This window comes from Balaenoptera borealis (assembly GCF_965194805.1).
Source record: "Balaenoptera borealis genome assembly, chromosome: 5".
Taxonomy (NCBI): domain Eukaryota; kingdom Metazoa; phylum Chordata; class Mammalia; order Artiodactyla; family Balaenopteridae; genus Balaenoptera; species Balaenoptera borealis.
Window position 1 is genome coordinate 141993738 of NC_138862.1, and position 19604 is coordinate 142013341.

The following is a 19604-nucleotide window of genomic DNA, read 5'->3' on the forward strand; positions in this document are numbered from 1 at the left end:
AAATAATTCAAATTGATCATGCAGGACCCTTAGGCAATGCTACAGGAGCTGGCAGAGGGCAGGAAGGAATTGTAGTTTGGTTGAAAGAGAGATGGTTTCTTAAAATTCCCGTAATTCATGTTTTGATAATTCCACATTATGGCACTGTATCATCCACTTTCTTGTTGGACAAAACAAACTGTATTAGTCAGCACACTTTTCATTTCAAAAGAGATGGGACTCAATGAAGCTTAAGTGAAGAATAAGAAATGGGGAAGGGAATTTGATGTGAGTTCCTTCCAAAAAGCTGCCTTGGATTATCAACAGCTGCCTGGGACCCAAGCCTCCAGGATTCAAGCTAAGGCAGCAACACTCCTGAACTGCTGAGTTAGCAAAACGGACTTGGCTCTCCCCACTCCTCACACAACGATGGCCTCTTCACAGAATTGGATAACGGATGTGCCATAAAGTGAGGCTGCAATTCCAACCCTGATTGGTCACAGGGCAATCCTGGAGGTGACCGCCCTTCTGGTCAGCACTGAGAGTTAATAAAACAACAACAAACTTCTCACTTAAGTAACAGGATTGTGTGTGTGTGTAAGAGAGGGAGGAAAAGGGAGAGGAAGGGAGGGAGAGGGATACACAACAATAGATACAGTGTGTGTGTGTGTGTGTGTGTGTGTGTGTAAGAGAGGGAGGAAAAGGGGGAGGAAGGGAGAGAGAGGGAGACACAACAACAGACACAACAAAGTGTGTGTGTGTGTGTGTGTGTGTGAGTGTGCGGGTGGGGCTGTGAGCAAGGACGAGTGGATTAGGGTTATTAGCTTTCTTAACATCAACACCAACCTGGGGCTGGTGCTGGGAAGATTTTCCTCCATGAAACAATGCACTGAAGTAAGATAAGTGAGATAAGAGGTGGGTAATGGTATCCTTTTCTTGTGCAAAGCTAGAGAAATGTCTTTTGTGATAGGGTTGTGGGGAGATGAGGGTGGGCAGGAACCGTTTGCCAGAGCTTTCTCAGGTACATTCATTTTAGGAAAGATTATGCACAGAGTTGAAAATCTGGAACTGTATTCCCTAAAAACCATTCATCAGTTTCTGGGAATGTCTTTTTCTCTTCCAGCAGATATGGGGACTCAGTTTGAAGACCATATGTAAATTCTCAAGATCAGAGATTATGTCAATTTTTTTCACTGCTGTATCCCTGGCCCTAAACACCCATACTAGTTGCTCAACAAATATTTATTGAAAAAAATGAATAATACTGATTAAATTCAAAGTGAATTTCAATCCACTATCAATATATACTCTATTTTCCATAAGTAAGTGAATAGAGTAATATTAATGAAGGGAAAAGGATAGGCAAGCCTTTTACTAAAGGGGAAATTAAACCATTACTTGGTCAATAAGTTTTAGTTATGTAAATTGTACTTCCTCCTTAGACAGAGAAAATGCACACTGATACACTGAATGCTCTAGAAAATTCTGGGAAATTTTTTCAACTTTGTTTATATTTCTAAAACTTATTTGAACAGTGAATCCATTTTAATTCTCATTTAAAACATTTTAACATCCATGGAAACTAATGACCCTAGAACATGAAGAAATAAAGTTTGGCATATTTAATACATGACATAACATAGTCTATTATTATTTGGTTAGCACTGCTCAATCAGAAAATAAGAGAAAATCTAATAAGAGAGGCCATCCACTTGAGAAATTTTACAAATATAGTGACTATTAATTAAAGAAGAGAGTTTTGAGGTTCATTTCCAATTGCTTCATTATTCAATTACCAGACATAGAATATTTTGACTCCTAAACTATAAAAAAGTTACCAAAAGAAATTTAAAATTGATAACAAACTTCACTTCATACCAAATTAAAATTAAATATTGATATTTTTATTAAATAATTTTATATAAATGTATATGAACTAATAATCATGGGTATTTAAAGGCTTTATTGATTTCTCGCTCTCTGAGTGCAGTATTAATGTGACTAAAGCTTGGTTAACAGGGGAAAAGTTAATTTAATAACTTGGTAGTTGTAAAGAACGTTTTCTCAAACTAAGTTGTTTTCTGAATTTCTTCAAGGGGAAAAACAATGTCTGAAAACATTTCAGCAGCGAGCGTAAATTATAGAGAAAAGTAGTCATTTATATATTAACTGAGTAGTGCCATGAGGTCAGAGCCTTTGGGTTACCCTTTACCCCTTTATTTCTCTCCTGTACAAATGTACCTGAGTCTGACCATTTCCCTCCCCTGTCCTGTTCCCTATTCTAAGACACTGTCATCTCTGGATTCTGGGTCATCTCCCAGCTGGGAGTCCTGGTTGAACTTCTATCCCACTAGAGTTTATTCTCCAAAAAGCATCTGGCTTTTAGAATGTATGTTAGACCATATCATTCTCTTGTTCTCAAGCCTCCCTTGGCTTATATTACACTTAAAGTAAAACTCAAAGTCTTTAATTCCTATAGCCTCCAAGACCCTTGGGATCTGGTCCCTGGACACATTTCCAACCTCATTTCTTGTCACTCCCTTCCAACATTTCAGCCACACTAGCCTCCATAGTGTTCTTTGAGCATATCAAGTGTTAGCCTGTCAGGGTGGTCTTTGGTAACCAAAAATATGCCCTCTCTTACTCTCCCCTCCACCGCCTTCCAATGTCCCTGCCTACAGACACTCCACCAGCTATTACCTTACCCTGACTCATAGCTGACAATCTAGATTATGGTTTTTACTCATCTGGTTACTTGCTATTGTTCATCTCTGCCATTAAAATGCAAGATGTATGAAGGTATATCATGATACCTGTGTTGTTTGTTGCTTTAACCCCAGCACCTAGAACAGTACTGGTGAATAGCATGCCCTCAATAAATAATCACTGGATAAATTCATGAATAAAATAATTTTAAACATGAAAATATTTATTGCTACATTAATTAAGATAATCTTTTAATACTTAAAATATTCAAAATTTCCATAAAGAATGAACATTCTTTCCACTTCATAACACTGTACATGAGAAAATCTATATTCATAACTAAGAAAATATTGCCATATAAAAGGCCTGCTTCTTGTAGCAGTCAAGAAATTTGGTTCAACCTCCTACACTGTTGGTGGGAATGTAAATTGCTGCAGCCACTATGGAAAACAGTATGGAGGTTCCTTAAAAAACTAAAAATAGAGTTGCCATATGATCCACTCCTGGGCATATATCTGGAGAAAACTGTAATTTGAAAAGGTACATGCACCCCAATGTTCACAGAAGTACTATTTACAATAGCCAAGACATGGAAGGAATCTAAATGTTTATGAATGGATAAAGAAGATGTGGTATATATATATATATATATATATATATATATATATATATATATATATACAATGAAATATTACTCAGCCATATAAAACAATGAAATAATGCCATTTGGAACAACATGGATGGACCTAGAGATTATCATACTAAGTGAAGTAACTCAAACAGAGAAAGGCAAATGCTATATGATATCACTTATATGTGGAATCTAAAATATGACACTAATGAACTTATTTACAAAACACAAACAGACTCACACACATAGAAAACAGTCTACGGTTACCAAAGGGGAAAGGGGGTGAAGGAGGAATAAATTAGGAGTTAGGGATTAACATATACACACTACTGTATATAAAATAGATAAACAACAAAGGCCTACTGTATAGCACAAGGAAAGATATTCAGTATCTTGTAATAAACCATGATGGAAAAGGATATGAAAAAGAATATATATATATATATATATATATATATATATATATATATATATATATATAACTGGATCACTTTGCTGTACATCAGAAACTAATGCAAAATTGTAAGTCAACTATACTCCAATTAAAAATAAAGAAGAAAGTTGGTTCAATTATAATGTGCCCAATTTGTGATGAAAATTTTGAAAATAAAGCATACACGCTACTTTAACATACTTAACATTGTGATGGTTTTAAAATATGTCTACAAATTTTTAAATTACTCAACTGCTTCCCATCCCCAAAGTGTGGCCCATCCCCACTGCCCCTAATGGACTGTGTGTGACTTGTGAGACTAGGTCCTTGAAGACACTGCAGCTTCCTCCTGCTCTATCACCAACTACCATGTGGTGAGAACATACAAGCAGTCCTTCGGGGACGTCCGTGCAGCAAGTAACTGAGGCCTCCAACCAACAGCCGAAGTGGATCTTCCAGCCCTGGTCAAGGCTTTCAGTGACTGTAGCCCCATTGCTTATCACTCCCTTCCAACATTTTAACCATCCTAGCCTCCATATTGTTCCTTGGACATCTCAGCAACCAACCGAATGAGGAACCCTGAGCCAGAATCACCCAACTAAGCCACTTCCACGATCCACAGAAATTACATGAGATGATAACAGTTTACTATTTATCCATTGATTTGGGGGTGACTTGTTATACAACAATGTATAACTAATACAGACATATACCTTTTTCACTAAAACAGGGAATTCCTGAAGCAGCCAGTGATATGAAATTTTGCCTAATTTCTTTAACTTTTCTGAACCTCAGTTTCTTCCTCTGAATAATGGAAACGATGTTATCTCTCACATCGATTTACTGTGAAGATTAAACAATTTATCATATGTACACAATGACTAGAACACTGCCTAATTAATTTTGATTTACTTACTTTTTCCTCAATAAGGAGCCTGCAAACATATTATGTCACTTTGTTTACACTTGTCTCAAAAGATTGGTAAAAATGTAGTGAGGCCTCACAGTTAGAGAGAGCTTGATTCTTAAATGCATCATGATACAAAACATAGTGCATAAACTGTATTTGAAATAGATTTTCTCATAAAAATTTCTAGGAAAAAAGAGCATAATACTTGGAAATCCCACTGAAGCCTATGACAACTTATAAAGTCCCTCAAAGTAGTTAAATTGAAAATAACAATAGAATGAACGCATATTTGTAGAGGATTCTGTCCTCAGACGCCCCTCCGAGGCTGAAGGAATTGTGTCCATCTGCTGGGCATGCACCTGCTGACAGCCCTGATCTCAGCCTTCTCGAGGAATTATGCTCAGTTGAAGAGAGCTGCCCTCTCCGACATCACAGCCCCTGCTTGGGGCAGCCAGCATCCAAGGACGGGTTCACATGGGACTTAAATGCCCAGCTCCCTGGCCCCAGCTGTGCAATTATGAACAGGGCTCCCAGCTCCAATTCTCCCTTGGGGTGGTTGAGGCCTTTGTTGTGACTGCAGCACAGCCCAATTTTTCCCTCTAACAGTTATTACTCCTGCGAGCATGCCTCAAGAAACTTTCTGTAAGCAAATCTCCACCCCAGAATTTGCTTCCTGGAGAACCCAAGTTGCACCTCCTCATGGGTCTCACTTTGCACTTCACCTTCAGGGGTCTGCTGGCGTTAGACTCTAGTTGTGGGTCTAGAGGAACAGAGGGAGGTGGTGAGGACACCCGGCACTGAGTCTTAAGGGAGGTCATTTCAGGTTCCTCAGGCAATGCAGGCTAGTCCCCCCAGAGGAGAGTGGAAAGAGATTGTTCTCTAACCTAAGTGCTGTTGTTTTAGGAATAGGAAATGGAATTAGACGAGCACAGAGGGGCAGAGATTTTGTGATAATCTGCATGGTAACTCAGGACAATTTCAAGAGCTATTAAAAAGTATAGAATTTGTTGATTATTATATGAATTTCTTTAATAGTGTTATGTATCCTTAATGCTAGTGTATCAATAGGGTAATTCACCTAGGCAAGCACCCATCATGTTTTGACAGTATAATGTCGGAATTAAGATCATGGCCTCTAGAATCTTAGAAATGTGAGTTCAAATCCAAGTTAAGCTTCTCACTGTCTGTAAATTCTTAAATAAATTAGTTAACCTTTCCCAGCTTTGATTTTCATATCCATATAACAGGGAATATAAGACCGACCTCTCAAAATTATTGTGATCACAATGAGATAATACCTGTAAACCATTTAGCTGTTTGCTCCATGTCTTAAGACCTCAATACGTGATGATTATTTCTGTTTTTGTTATAAACACAGAAAGCAAAGGTACTAAAAGAGACTTTCCTGATGTTTGCAATGGGTCACCTTAAAAGACAGGGCACCGCCAGCGTCTGGGGCGGGAGGACAGAGAAGCCCATCCCGTTGCCGGTGCCAGCCTTGTGTCTTGGAATTACTTCGCTCGAGAGCGAGTAGGCAAGCAGCGCCATGAGCAACCCTACCATCGTCCCCAGCACTGGGGGCCCGGGCCCCAGCGGCAGACCGGGGTGTGGGGGAGGCAGCGGCACCGAGGTAATCCAGGTGACTAATGTCTCCCCGAGCGCTAGCTCTGAGCAGAAGCAGACCCTCTTCGGTTCCCTAGGGAAGATCGACGAATTGCACCTCTTCCCGCCTGATGATTCGCCTTTGCCAGTCTCATCCCGAGCCTGCTTTGTTAAGTTCCATGATCCGGACAAACACTGTATTTGTTGACAGAGCTTTGATAGTCGTACCATATGCAGAAGGAGTTACTCCTAATGAGACCAAGGCTTTGTCTCTGTTGGCACCAGCTAATGCAGTGGCAGGTCTTCTGCCTGGTGGTGGACTCCTGCCTACTCCTAACCCTCTTACCCAGATTGGTGCTGTTCCATTGGCTGCTTTGGGAGCTCCTCTCTTGGTCCTGCCCTTGCTGCGCTTGGGCTTCCTGGAGCAAACTTGGACTCTCAGTCTCTTGCTGCAAATCAGTTGCTAAAACTTATGAGTACTGTTGATGCCAAGTTGAATCATGTAGCTGCTGGTCTTGTTTCACCAAGTCTGAAATCAGATACCTCTAGTAAAGAAATAGAGGAAGCCATGACTAGAGTACCAGAGGCACACTTCCTAATTTCTGCTGCTATATAACCAGGTAAGAAGGAAGAAAAATGAAGGCACTCGAGGTCAAGATCATGTTCTAGGAGGAGGAGGATTCCCTCATCTTCTAGGCATAGCGGTCAAGAAGCAGATCAAGAAGGCGATCACATTCTAAGTCAAGGAGTAGACGACGATCCAAAAGTCCAAGACAGAGAAGATCTCATTCCAGAGAGAGGGGTAGAAGGTCAAGGAGCACATCAAAAAACAGAGACAAAAAGAAAGAAGACCAAGAAAAGAAATGTTCTAAAACACCACCAAAAAGTTATAGCACAGCCAGACGTTCCAGAAGTGCAAGCAGAGAGAGATGACGACGAAGAAGCAGAAGTGGCACAAGATCTCCTAAAAAGCCTAGGTCTCCCAAAAGAAAATTGTCTCGCTCACCATTCCCTAGGAGACATAAAAAGGAGAAGAAGAAAGATAAAGACAAAGAAAGAAGCAGAGATGAAAGAGAACGATCCACAAGCAAGAAGAAGAAAAGGAAAGATAAGGAGAGGGAACGGGAAAGAAAATCAGAGAGTGATACAGATGTGAAACAGGTTACACGGGATTACGATGAAGAGGAACAAGGGTATGACAGCAAGAAAGAGAAAAAAGAGGAGAAGAAACCAAAAGAACCAGTTTCTCCAAAGACAAAAGAATGTTCTGTGGAAAAGGGAACTGGTGATTCACTAAGAGAATCCAAAGTGAATGGGGATGACCTCATGAAGAAGACATGGATATGAGCGACTGAATATTGCCTCTGTGGGAATCCAACTGTATACATGCATCAGTGTCATTCCTCTGTGTGATTTCTTAATGCTGTATTTGTTCATCTCAAATCTAGATGTATAAAGCTCTGAGTCATAAATGATTATAAAGCTCTTGATGTTGATATTAGTTATTTACATCCAAAAGCTTTTAGAAAAATGATACATGGGTAACCAGTTCTTGACAGGTAGAAATCTGATTGAGTAAACAAGCAGTTTTACTATTCTGGGTCTGCTTCATAACAAAAATGAAAAGCTGCACGCATCTACAGTAGGCATGGCTTGTTTATGTTGTATGATCTCCTTTATTAAGTTTACTTACAGTATTTCTAGAATTTGATTCATTGCCGTAATAGAGCCACGTAGGGAATGCACTGACTGCATGTTAATTGTGGCAGGAATATCCTAAATGTCATTCAGATCCTCCAACATGATGGATCTACTTATGGTCTTGTTTGTTGACATGACAAATTAACATTCTTATAGTTACAACTGGAAATGAGCATTGGACACAGATAATCCTTTAAGCCTTGTGGCTAAAATTTTGTGGCTTTTGTTTAACTTTGAAAGGTTATATATGCACTAACCTTTTTTGATGGCTATAATTAGACTTTAATTACAGAAACAAGATTTCAAATGAAACTGTCTTTGGCGGTAAGTAAATAGCATATTTTGCAGTAGAGCTGTATACTTTTTCATAAGATGTCTGGGAATTTTTTTCCCTAAAATAATTTATTGAACATCTACATCAGTGAAAGTTATCTGCCTATCCTGAAGTCCATCTGTAAAAGAAAGTTATCTCTTGCCCTGATTTTCAATTTTCCACTCTTTTATTAATTTGTTTTAATCTCGTTGGAAAAGGGGGATAGTGCATTTTAAATTGACCTTCATATGCTTTTAAAAATAAGACAAATCTACTTGATAATGTACTTTTTATTTGATCTCAAGTTGTATAAAACCAATACATTTTGTGTTACTGTTACTGCAGTAGTAATGAGGCACACAGTGATTCCATGTTAAATGCAAAGTAGTTAGGCAACTGTTTTCTTACAGGAGTTTCCAAGCTTCACTTTTGTGCACTAAAAACAAACAAAAGTACTATAGTCTGTGCCATGTTGATGTACAGTTTCTGAAATTGTTTTACAAGACTTTGATAATAAAGCCCTTAAACTAAAAAAAAAAAAAAAAAAAAAGAAAAGAAAAGAAAAAAGAAAGACAGGGCAAAGAAGAAATGTAACGTAATGCTGAATGGCCTTGCCCCTTATCTCAGAAATTTGGTTGAAGCCCGCAAACGTGAGAACAATAGCTAGAAACACCCTCCCTACACCTCCACTTCCCTTTTGGGGAAACCCAACAAGTTTCCCCAAAAGGTGACCAAACTGGCCTTTCTGCCCTTATCCTAACTTTATTCAATAAGTACACATATAATACAAACATAAATAATATAAATATAAAATAAGAGTAGATGTAAATAGAAATATAAATGTTAACTTAAATATATACAGAAGAGGATTTCAGTGCTCTGGAATTAATAAGTAAGGAAATTACTTGGCTTTTCTCTTGCCCTCCTCATAAGACTTTGAGAGATCTGCCAAGAAAAGCACTAACAGAGAAGGAGGACCTCTAAGAGGGTGAAATAAATACCCCAGACCCCAGCTAGATAGATGCCTGCAAAGCTGCACAAACAGTCAAACCGACACCCAACTCAGATGTCTACGGAGTGCTTGGGAGAGCTTGTCTCTGCTTGATTGTAAAGACTGGTGCCTGCTTCTCCAGAAAGTTCGGAAGGTGGGAAGCCTCTGGAATATCCCCCAATGGCAGAGTCAAGAGTAGGGCAACAGGAGCTTATGGTCTGCACTCCCATGTTGGTGTGGCAGGGATACCTGAGTTGGCCCTGCCAGGTGGGTGTAGGACAACATCCAGGTGTGAGCCAACTTGATGGGACCTTAACCCAGGAGGGCCTTGCTTGCTTGGGCAAAGCAAACAGATCAATTTGTTGAGGAAAGGAGTGGGTGTGAGCTTAAGCAAGTGGTATGTTGGAGCATGTATTGCTCCAATTAGGCAAATACACAAGACCAGAAATCTGGCAAAGGGGGTTGTTTCCAAAGAACATAAAATACACTGCGGTAGAAAACCAGCACAAAATACCTATCATGACCAGTAGCCACAAACTGTACCAGGAATAAAAGACATTTTGTCCTTTTTCTTCTAATCTCTACACTCGCTATGCTGAGTCTGGAAAAGTCAGAAGGGAGAGAGATAAAAAATAAAACACAGATCACAGCCTTGTCTAAGTGGACTTGGGGAATCTGAATAACATTTGAGGCTCAATTTTGAAATCGGATCACCTAAGGATTGTTTAGCCCTGAAAGTGAGGATTATCAAAAAATAAGATTGTTCTTATAATTGAAAATGACCAGAGAGCTACTGTATCTTGCTCAGATGCCTTCAGTGCCAGGGAAAGGAGAGCCAACAGAGAAAGGTTGAAAGGAATGATGGGAGAAAAAAAATACAGTCTGTTTCTGTGGTGTATTATGTTCAGCCCATTTAGTAAGTTGGGATAGAGTTAAAAGATATTTCCAGACAGGAGAAAAAAATAGACCACTTATGAGACAATTGTAGTTTTGAAAAATCAAATATGAAAGAAAGGACAAAAATGATATAGGCTTCTGTGTTCCTAAGGGGGAAAAAAAAAGGTGAAAAGATGCTGGGTGAGATGATTCCCCACCTGTGCACCAGGGGGCACTGTAAAAGCAGGGCAGCTTTGTTGTTAGCAGTAACTAGACCAGAAGAAGAAATGCAGTTCGGGAGGAACACCTATGAAGGTAAGTGGTGCGCACTTAGCTATTTACGTTTAGCTCACGTTTCCTAGTTGGTGGCTCAGGACCTGAGAGTGAGCATAATTGTCACATGAACAAGAAACTGAAAATACATCTCTTTGGAAACATAATCCAGGTTGCTAAATAAATTTCACCTCTACTGGTTGCTTCACACTATCAATGATGTCTAAAATCAGACGTGCCCCATTCCAGTTTAGTTTCCCTACTTTCTAACATCCATAAATTCAGCAGTGGATGATGAAAGTCTAGATCACACTCAGGCATCTAATGCGACTGTAAAGAAGCATTCTTTCCCTCTGTGGAATTACTCTTTTAAATGTTCCTGCTTTCCAATTTACATCATCTAGAAGCTGTTAAAGTAATGGCATAGGCATTAGAAAAATGAAAGGGAATATGGAAAAGAAGATTACTTGTGTCTGTGTTCTATTCATCACATTGCCTGTTGAGTTTATATCACTGGCTTCAGATTTATCCCGTTTCTTGTCTTTTATGACTGGAGACATTAAGGGCAACCTGTCAGCTCTGTAAAATAACATTTGTAATCCTTTAAATCTTCTCCATGTAATCTTTAATAACTGTCTGACGTTCAAGTTGACAGCAAAGCAAGTAATAAAATGCTTAATACCATTTTATAGGTCACATAACACAACAGTTTATTTTAGTTCAACAGGGCGATAACAGGTAACAGATAATGAAGTCAGTACAGATTTGTACAGCATAGTTTGTGAGCTGGCAACAGCTTCGGAAAAGCCTTAGAAAATCTTCTTTTGAGCTATAACAAAACAGAAGTGCATTTCCCATTTTTCTCTCTTTCTAATGACTCATGAGAGTCAATCTCAGAGTTGCTGCACTCCAATTTTCAAAACTTGATGTCTATTATTACGTAAACAAATCAACTTTTTAATGGGAAAGGATGTCTTTCTCCCAGAACTTCAAATGACAAAAGTGAAAGAAACAAAGAAGTGATTATTCTACAACCATTTAGGAATACAAAATTATCTTAAGATCTCTCTAATACTGTAACAACCACCGGCTGCCTGTGACTATTGAAATAAAAATAGAAATTAATTGAAATGCCATAAAATGTAAAATCCATTAACTTTAACAAGATTGTATTCTTTCATTATGGCTTATCTCCCTTTTATCTATTTTAATAGTTTAAACATAGTTATTTTAGAGGGTCTTTCAGATCGTTGTATAATTTCTAGATCTCTTGGTGCTAACTCCACTCATTTTTTGCACCTAGTGACACTGCGTCTTCACAGAAACCAGACTACTCTTTGGCTGTTTAGTTCCAGCTCTATGCTTTTAGCAATACTACAAATCCTGTCCCCTCTTTGGCATCTGACCGTCCAGTGGTTAGGACTCTGCACTTTCACTGCCAAGGGCGTGGGTTCGATCCCTGGTCAGGGAACTAAAATCCCGCAAGCCACATAGCATGGCCAAAAAAAAAAAAAAAAAAAACCTCAAAATGCCATCCTTGGCATATCTGTGTGTAGTGATCTGAGAGTTAACTATTTCTCTATTTCCTCCCTCCCTCCCCGTCCATTACTCACTCTTGAACTTTAACTTTCATTATATTCTTTGGAAGATCTACTCCAGCAGTTGGATGTGCCTGGTTTCCTACCAGTTCAACACCATTCACTAACACCCTCTCTGGTTGGTGATTTTTCTTTGATACTTTTTGCATCTTCTTTTCCTCATTCCCTCCCATATATTTTTCAGGTCTAATTCCTATAATAAAATTTTCATTCTACATACTCCTAGTTGAACCCTAATTGAACTCTTATACTAAGGATAATTGAATTTCTACAGCTGGTATGTGAGGAAGGACGCCACAGAAGTGTTGGCAAATGCACAACTGTGAAGAAATGCTTCCAGCTACAAGTAACAGAGAGTCTATTAATAGTATCTTAGATCAAAATGTCATGTAAAGCTAACTTAACAATAAATATAAAAGAAGGTATCTCAGAATTGGTACAGACACTTCAAGATATCATTACATACCAAGGCTCTAATTTACTCTCCATCACCCTCAGCTTTAATCTTTTGTTTTTATGTTTGGTGTTTCATTGTCACAAGAGGGCTGCCATGTCTCCAGAAATCACATCTGTGTTCAATTAATAAGAAGGTATAAAGTGCAAGATTAGCGGCAGGTGTCCCTTGTGTTAGAAAATCCAATGTTTTAACAAATTCCCCCCCAGCTGACCTCTCCTTATATCTCATTGGTCAGTATTGAGTCAAAGGAAAAATGAGATCATGGTAACTCAGGCTAATATGGATAATCTCTTGAATATGGCTGAAGGGTCTACATACCCTCACAACATAGGATCTCTAGCCACTGGCTAACAAATCAAGGTTCTTGTAGCAGGAAGGGAATATTTGAGGGGAAAGCAGGATGTTTATTGGGTAGGCAAGAGCCAGTGTCAGCCTTGGGATGGGGGGAGGAGGAACAGAATATATTCAGGATATGGCAAGACCCCAAAGGGGCTGGATTATATAGTAAATAGGTGATACAAAGGTAAGAGAAGCAACAAAAATGGCGTGCAAAACATGATGGACTTAACTCTAGAAAATTGAAGTTCATAGAAGAGTTTGAAACAAAAGAATGACACAAACATATCAGTGTTTTAGAATGGTATCTACTAGAATTTTTTGGTCTCTAAGGGGAAATAAAATGTCTCCACAAAGACTCCCTCTTCCCATAATCTTCCCTTAAGGAGGCATGAAGATGAAACCCCAGGATTCCAGACCACTTTTCTAGGTTTAAAGGTAGTAGATACGCCACAGCATTGGTAAACGGGGACTCCTCTACATGGCCCTCTTTCCCTTCTGTGTCCCCTGAAACAGCCCAGACCAAACCAGCAGCCTAGGGAACCTCAACTAAAGGCAGGCATCTTCCTTTGCTCCCCATGTCCCCTGTTGCTTTTGTGCTGCTGTCTGGTACAGGATGGATTTCAGAGTGCTAAGCTCTTGGCTACACTTAGAGAAAAGAACAACCTAGGGCAAATGAGACTTTGCTGCTCTGCTATTCTTATTGCTTTATTTGCTTTATTTTTTGTGTCACAAATTGGCTGAGTTCTGTATTGTGCCCTCACATTGATAACAGTGCTTTCCTAAATGCACTAAGTGACACATTCCACAAATGTGTCACTTAGAACTTTAAAGATAAGCAAACTTATATTTTATGAACATTATCTATTCACATTTTTTTAAAAAACTGGTGATTTTATCTATTTAAAGCACTATCTATGCTCTGGATAAAGAAAGGGGGTCACTTATTTTTAAATAGTACCACCTAAAATTATTTTTCTAAAAAGACAAGACAATCAATACATCCTACAGAGAAGCTGATGTCTGTGAAGTAACTGCTTTCTAGATACATTGTTCCTAAATTTTAAAACTTTATATTTAGCATGTCATTGGATGGCACACACATTGTTAATTTTTTCCCGTTATAACTTGTAAGAGGGTGTTAGTTGGGTACTTTGTTCAATATTTTAAATTTGCACTTAGAAAATTGAAACAAGTTTCTATGAGGGTTCCTCCCGGCCTTGGACACATTATGATGAGGGGACATAGAAAGGTGAGGCTATTTTCAAAGGATCAAACAGCTGTTTTAGTCACAGAAAGTCCTACAGTCACTCAAGGATAAAGGGCATGAGAAAACACTAATTAAAGATGATAAAAAAAAACACAAAATTTTCAAATGAAAAATCAGAATATTTATAATGTTAAACTTTGTTAAGGGTCCAAGAAATCTAGATAAATGATGTCACCAAAGCAAACCATTGCAGCATCCCTAGGTTTATAGGTAAACCAAGCAATTACAGAAGCATAAACATTAACAAACGAGGTCACTTCCAATTATTTTATTTGTCAACATTTGACAAAATTCAACATCCATTCATGATAAAAATCCTCATCGAAGTTGGTATGGAGGGAACATATCTCAACAAAATAAAGATCATTTGTGACAAACCCACAGCTAACAACATACTCAGTGGTGAAATGCTGAAAGTCTTTCCACTAAAGTTGGGAACAAGACAAGGATGCCCACTCTTGATACTTCTATTTAACATAGTATTGGATGTCCTAGCAACAGCAATCAGACAAGAAAAAGAGATAAAAGGCATCCAAATTGGAAGGGAAGAAGTAAAACTGTCACTATTTGCAGATGACATGACACTATGTATAGAAAACCCTAAAGACTCCACCAAAAAACTATTAGAACTAATAAATGAATTAAGCAAAATTGCACAATACAAGATTAATATACAGAAATGTGTTGCTTTTCTATACACTAATAATGAACTATCAGAAAGAGAGCAAAAAAGAAAAAATCTGATTAAAATTGAATTAAAGAAAATAAATACCTAGGAATAAACTTAACCAAGGAGGTGAATGACCTATACTTTGAAAACTACAAAACACTGATGAAGGAAATTGAAGATGATAAGAAGAATGGAAATATATCCTGGGTTGACAGATTGGAAGAATTAATATTGCTAAGATGGCTATACCACCCTAAGCAATCCATATATTTAATGCAAACCCTATCAAAATACCCATGATACTTTTCACAGAACTAGAACAAATAATTCTAAGATTTATGTGGACCCACAAAAGACCATCATTTGCCAAAGCAAACTTGAGAAAAAAGAACAAAGCCAGAGGAACCATGCTTCCTGACCTCAAACTATACTACAATGCTATAGTAATCAAAATAGCATGGTACTGGCACAAAAACAGACACATAGATCAATGTAAGAGAACAGAGAGCCCAGAAATAAACCCACGAACCTATGTTCAATTAATCTACAACAACAAAAAAGGATGCAAAAAAAAAAGGAGGCAAGAATATACAATGGAGAAAAAACAGTCTCTTCAATAATTGGTGCTGGGAAAACTGAGAAGCTACATGAAAAAGAATGAGATTAGAACATTTCCTCACACCTTATACAAAAATGAAGTCAAAATGGATTAAAGACATAAATGTAAGACCAGAAAACATAAAAGTTCTACATGAAAACATATAACTCTTTGACATAAATCACAGCAATAGTTTTTTGATCTGACTCCAAGGCAAAGGAAGCAAAAGTAAAAATAAACAAATAGGAACTAATTTAACTTAAAGGCTTTTGCACAGCAAAGGAAACCATTGACAATGAAAAGACAACCTACTGAATGGTCGAAAATATTTGCAAATGATGTGACCGACAAGGGGTTAATACGGAAAATATACAAGCAGCTCATACAATTCAATATAAAAAAATTAAAAATGGGCAAAAAACCTGAATGACATTTTTCCAAGAAGACATACAGATGGCCAACAGACATGAAAAGATGCTCAACATTACAAATCATCAGAGAAGTGCAAATCAAACCCAGAATGAGTTATAACCTCACAACTGTGAGAATGGCTACCATCAAAAGTCTACAAATAACAAATGTTGGCAAGGATGTGAAGACAAGGGAGCTCTTGTGCCTTGTTGGTGGGAATGTAAATTCATATAGTCACTGTGGAAAATCATACGGAGGTTCCTCAAATAACTAAAAAAAGAACTACCATATGATCCAGCAATTCCACTCCTGGGTATATATGCAGAAAAAGAGAAAACATTAATTTGAAAAGATACATGCACCCAATGTTCACAGCAGCATTATTTACAATAGCCAAGATATGGAAGCAACCAAGTGTCCATCAGCGGATTAATGGATAAAGAAGATGTGATATATATTCCACACACACACACACACACACACACACACACACACACACACACACACACAATGGACTATTAGCCATAAAAAAGAATGAACTTCTTTGATTTGAATCAATGTGGATGAACCTAGAGATTATTATGCTTAGTGAAATAAGGCAGACAGAGAAAGACAAATACTCTATAATTTACATGTGGAATATAAAAAATAAAAGAAATGTATATAAGAAAACAGAAACAGGCTCACAGATACAGAAAACAAACTGGTGGATACCAGTGGGGGAGGGAAAAATGAGGGGCACGTTAGGGGTGGGAATTAAGAGATACAACTACTATGTATAAAAAAAATAAGCTACAAGGATATATTGTACAGCGCAGGGAAATATAGTCATGACTTTGTAATAACTTTAAATGGAGTATAATCTATAAAAGTATTGAATCACTATGCTGTACACATGAAACTAATATAATATTGCAGATCAACTCTACTTCAACAATATATCTAAAGTGAAAAATAAGTAAAAAACAATTATGTTGTTTGAACAACTTACAATTTCAAATAGATTCAATTCAATCACTTTCTTTAAAGTTCTAGTGAGTTTATTAAGTTTGCATGATACATGATTAATATACAAAATCTATTGTATTTCTATACAATAACAGTAAACAATTAGAAAGTGAAATTTAAAAATTAGTACCATTTGAAATAATATTAAAATTTTGAAATACTGAGGGGTTTAACAGACAATACATGTGCAAATGTTTATGCTGAAAACTACAAAGCACTGCTCAAAAATTGAAGATGATTTAAATATTTTTTTTTAAGTTTCTATAGCCACTTTTTTTTTCAGTTGTACATATACTCACTTTAATCACTTTTATTAATCTCTATTTTCATGTCTTCAGAAAGCATTTAGTACATTGAAACATTTAAGAAACATTTCTTTGAAAAGTATAGATGTTAACCTATATTGAGAAAACAAATTGAATCCAGCATTCCCCATAGTTGGCCAAAAGTTAAAACATTCTACCTATTCATTTACCAAATCTATGAATAGAATACAAAATGTCCGCAGACTGAACACTCCGAAAGAGAAAGGCAGTGTGATATTCATGAAGTAGCTCAATCCTGGATGCTGAATGTTGGCCTCACACAGGGTTAAACAATGCATGTTTCCGCACTGCAAATTACCCTCCTCTCTTACTGTAAGAACTATAATATTTGACAGATAAATACTATTCCAGTTTCCATCCCATTCTTCATATCTCTAAATCATCTTAATCAAACTCCTACCCAACGTAGAATCTCAGGAATATTTGCGGCACATGGCAACCCATCTAAACGGTGGGCAGATGCATCCTTCTCTGAAAGTAAGAAGCAGTAGTTTAGATGCAAACCTGACAACGATTTCATCTGGCTCCATACTAGGGATCACTGAGCGACTGAAGGAAATCACTGGCATTTGCCTCCGCATCGTACCTTTAATTATTAAATCCCACTGCAAATCTGCCATCACTGACCTCCGGCCATTCTCAGGAGCCACCTTTGAAGTTAATTGTACCTATTCCTCTACATGTCTCTCATTTTTTTAACTTATTATTTTATATTGGAGTATAGTCGATTAACAATGTTGTGATAGTTTCAGGTGTACAGCAAACTGATTCAGTTATACATATACATGTATCTATTCTTTTTCAAATTCTTTTCCCATTTAGGTTGTTACATAATATTAAGCAGAGTTCCCTGTGTTATACAGTAGGTCCTCCGTGGTTATCAATTTTAAGTATAGGAGTGTGTACATGTCAATCCCAAACTCCCTAACTATCCCTTCCCCCCACCCTTCACCCCCGGTAGCCATAAGTTCGTTCTCTAAGTCCCTGAGTCTGTTTCTATTTTGTAAATAAGTTCATTTGTATCATTTCTTTTTAGATTCCACATATAAGCAATATCGTACAATATTTCTCTTTCTCTGTCTGACTTACTTCACTCACTATGACAATCTCTAGGTCCATCCATGTTGCTGCAAATGGCATTATTGCATTCTCTTTAATGTCTGAGTAATATTCCATTGTATATATGTACCATATCTTCTTTATTCATACCTCTGTCAATGGATATTAGGTTGCTTCCATGTCTTGGCTATTGTAAACAGTGCTGCAATGAACACTGGGGTGAATGTATCCTTCTGGACCATGTTTTTCTCAGGATAAATGTCCAGGAGTGGGATTGTGGGATCATATGGTAGCTCTATTTTTAGTTTTTTAAGGAACCTCCATACTGTTCTCCATAGGAGCTGTACCAATTTACATTCCCACCAACAGTGTAGGAGGGTTCCCTTCTCTCCACACCCTCTCCAGCATTTGTTGTTTGTAGATTTTTGATGATAACCATTTTGACTGGTGCGAAGTGATATCTCATTGTAGTTTTGATTTGCATTTCTCTAATAATTAGCAATGTTGAACATCTTTTCAGGTGCTTCTTGGCCATCTGTATGTCTTCCCTGGAGAACTATTTAGGTCTTCTGCCCATTTTTTCACTGGGTTGTTTTTTTGATGATATTAAGCCACGTGAGCTGTTGTAAATTTTGGAGACTAATGCCTTGTTGTTCATGTCATTTGCAAATATTTTCTCCCATTCCGTGGGTTGTCTTTTCATTTCATTTATGGTTTCCATTGCTGTGCAAATGCTTTTGAATTTAATTAGTTCCCAATTGTTTATTTTTGTTTTCATTTCCATTGGTCTGGAAGGTGGATCAAAAAAGTTCTTTCTGTGATTTATGTCAGAGAATATTCTCCCTATGTTCTCCTCTAAGAGTTTTATAATGTCTCGCATCACATTTAGGTCTTTAACCCATTTTGAGTTTATTTTTGTGTGTGGTGTTAAAGAATGTTCTAATTTCATTTTTTCACAAGTAGCTGTGCAGTTTTCCCAGCATCATTTATTGAAGAGACTGTCTTTCCTCCATTGTATAATCTTGCCTCCTTTGTCATAAATTGACCATAGGTGAGTGGGTTAATTCTGTGCTTTCTTGATCTATAGTTCTATTTTTGTGCCAGTACCATATTGTTTTGATTACTGTAGCTTTGTAATATAGTCTGAAGTCAGGGAGCTTGATTCCTCCAGCTCTGTTTTTCTTTCTCAAGACTGCTTTGGCTATTTGGGGTCTTTTGTGTCTCCTTACAAATTTTAAGATTTTTTGTTCTAGTTCTGTGAAAAATGCCATTGGTAATTTGATAGGGATTGCATTGAATCTGTAGATTGTCTTGGGTAGTATAGTCATTTTGAAAATATTGATTCTTCCAATCCAAGAACATGGTATATCTTTCCATCTGTTTGTGTTGTCTTTGATTTCTTTCATCAGTGTCTTATAGTTTCTGGAGTACAGGTCTTTTGTCTCCTTAGGTTGGT

The 19604-nt window shown here is 37.5% G+C and overlaps 1 protein-coding gene and 1 pseudogene across 3 annotated transcripts in view; one reads left to right on the top strand and one right to left on the bottom strand.

The window, feature by feature from the left end:
- Positions 1-10561, top strand: part of LOC309629071 (serine/arginine-rich splicing factor 11 pseudogene) — a 298348-nt pseudogene extending 287787 nt beyond the window's left edge. The window contains exon 2 of the transcript XR_014249510.1: positions 638-10561. The product of XR_014249510.1 is annotated as a serine/arginine-rich splicing factor 11 pseudogene (transcript). The remainder of the gene's footprint in view (positions 1-637) is intronic.
- ZNF385D (zinc finger protein 385D) overlaps positions 1-19604 on the bottom strand; it is a 924724-nt gene that overhangs the window by 617005 nt on the left and 288115 nt on the right. The gene's annotated exons all lie outside the window — the stretch shown is intronic.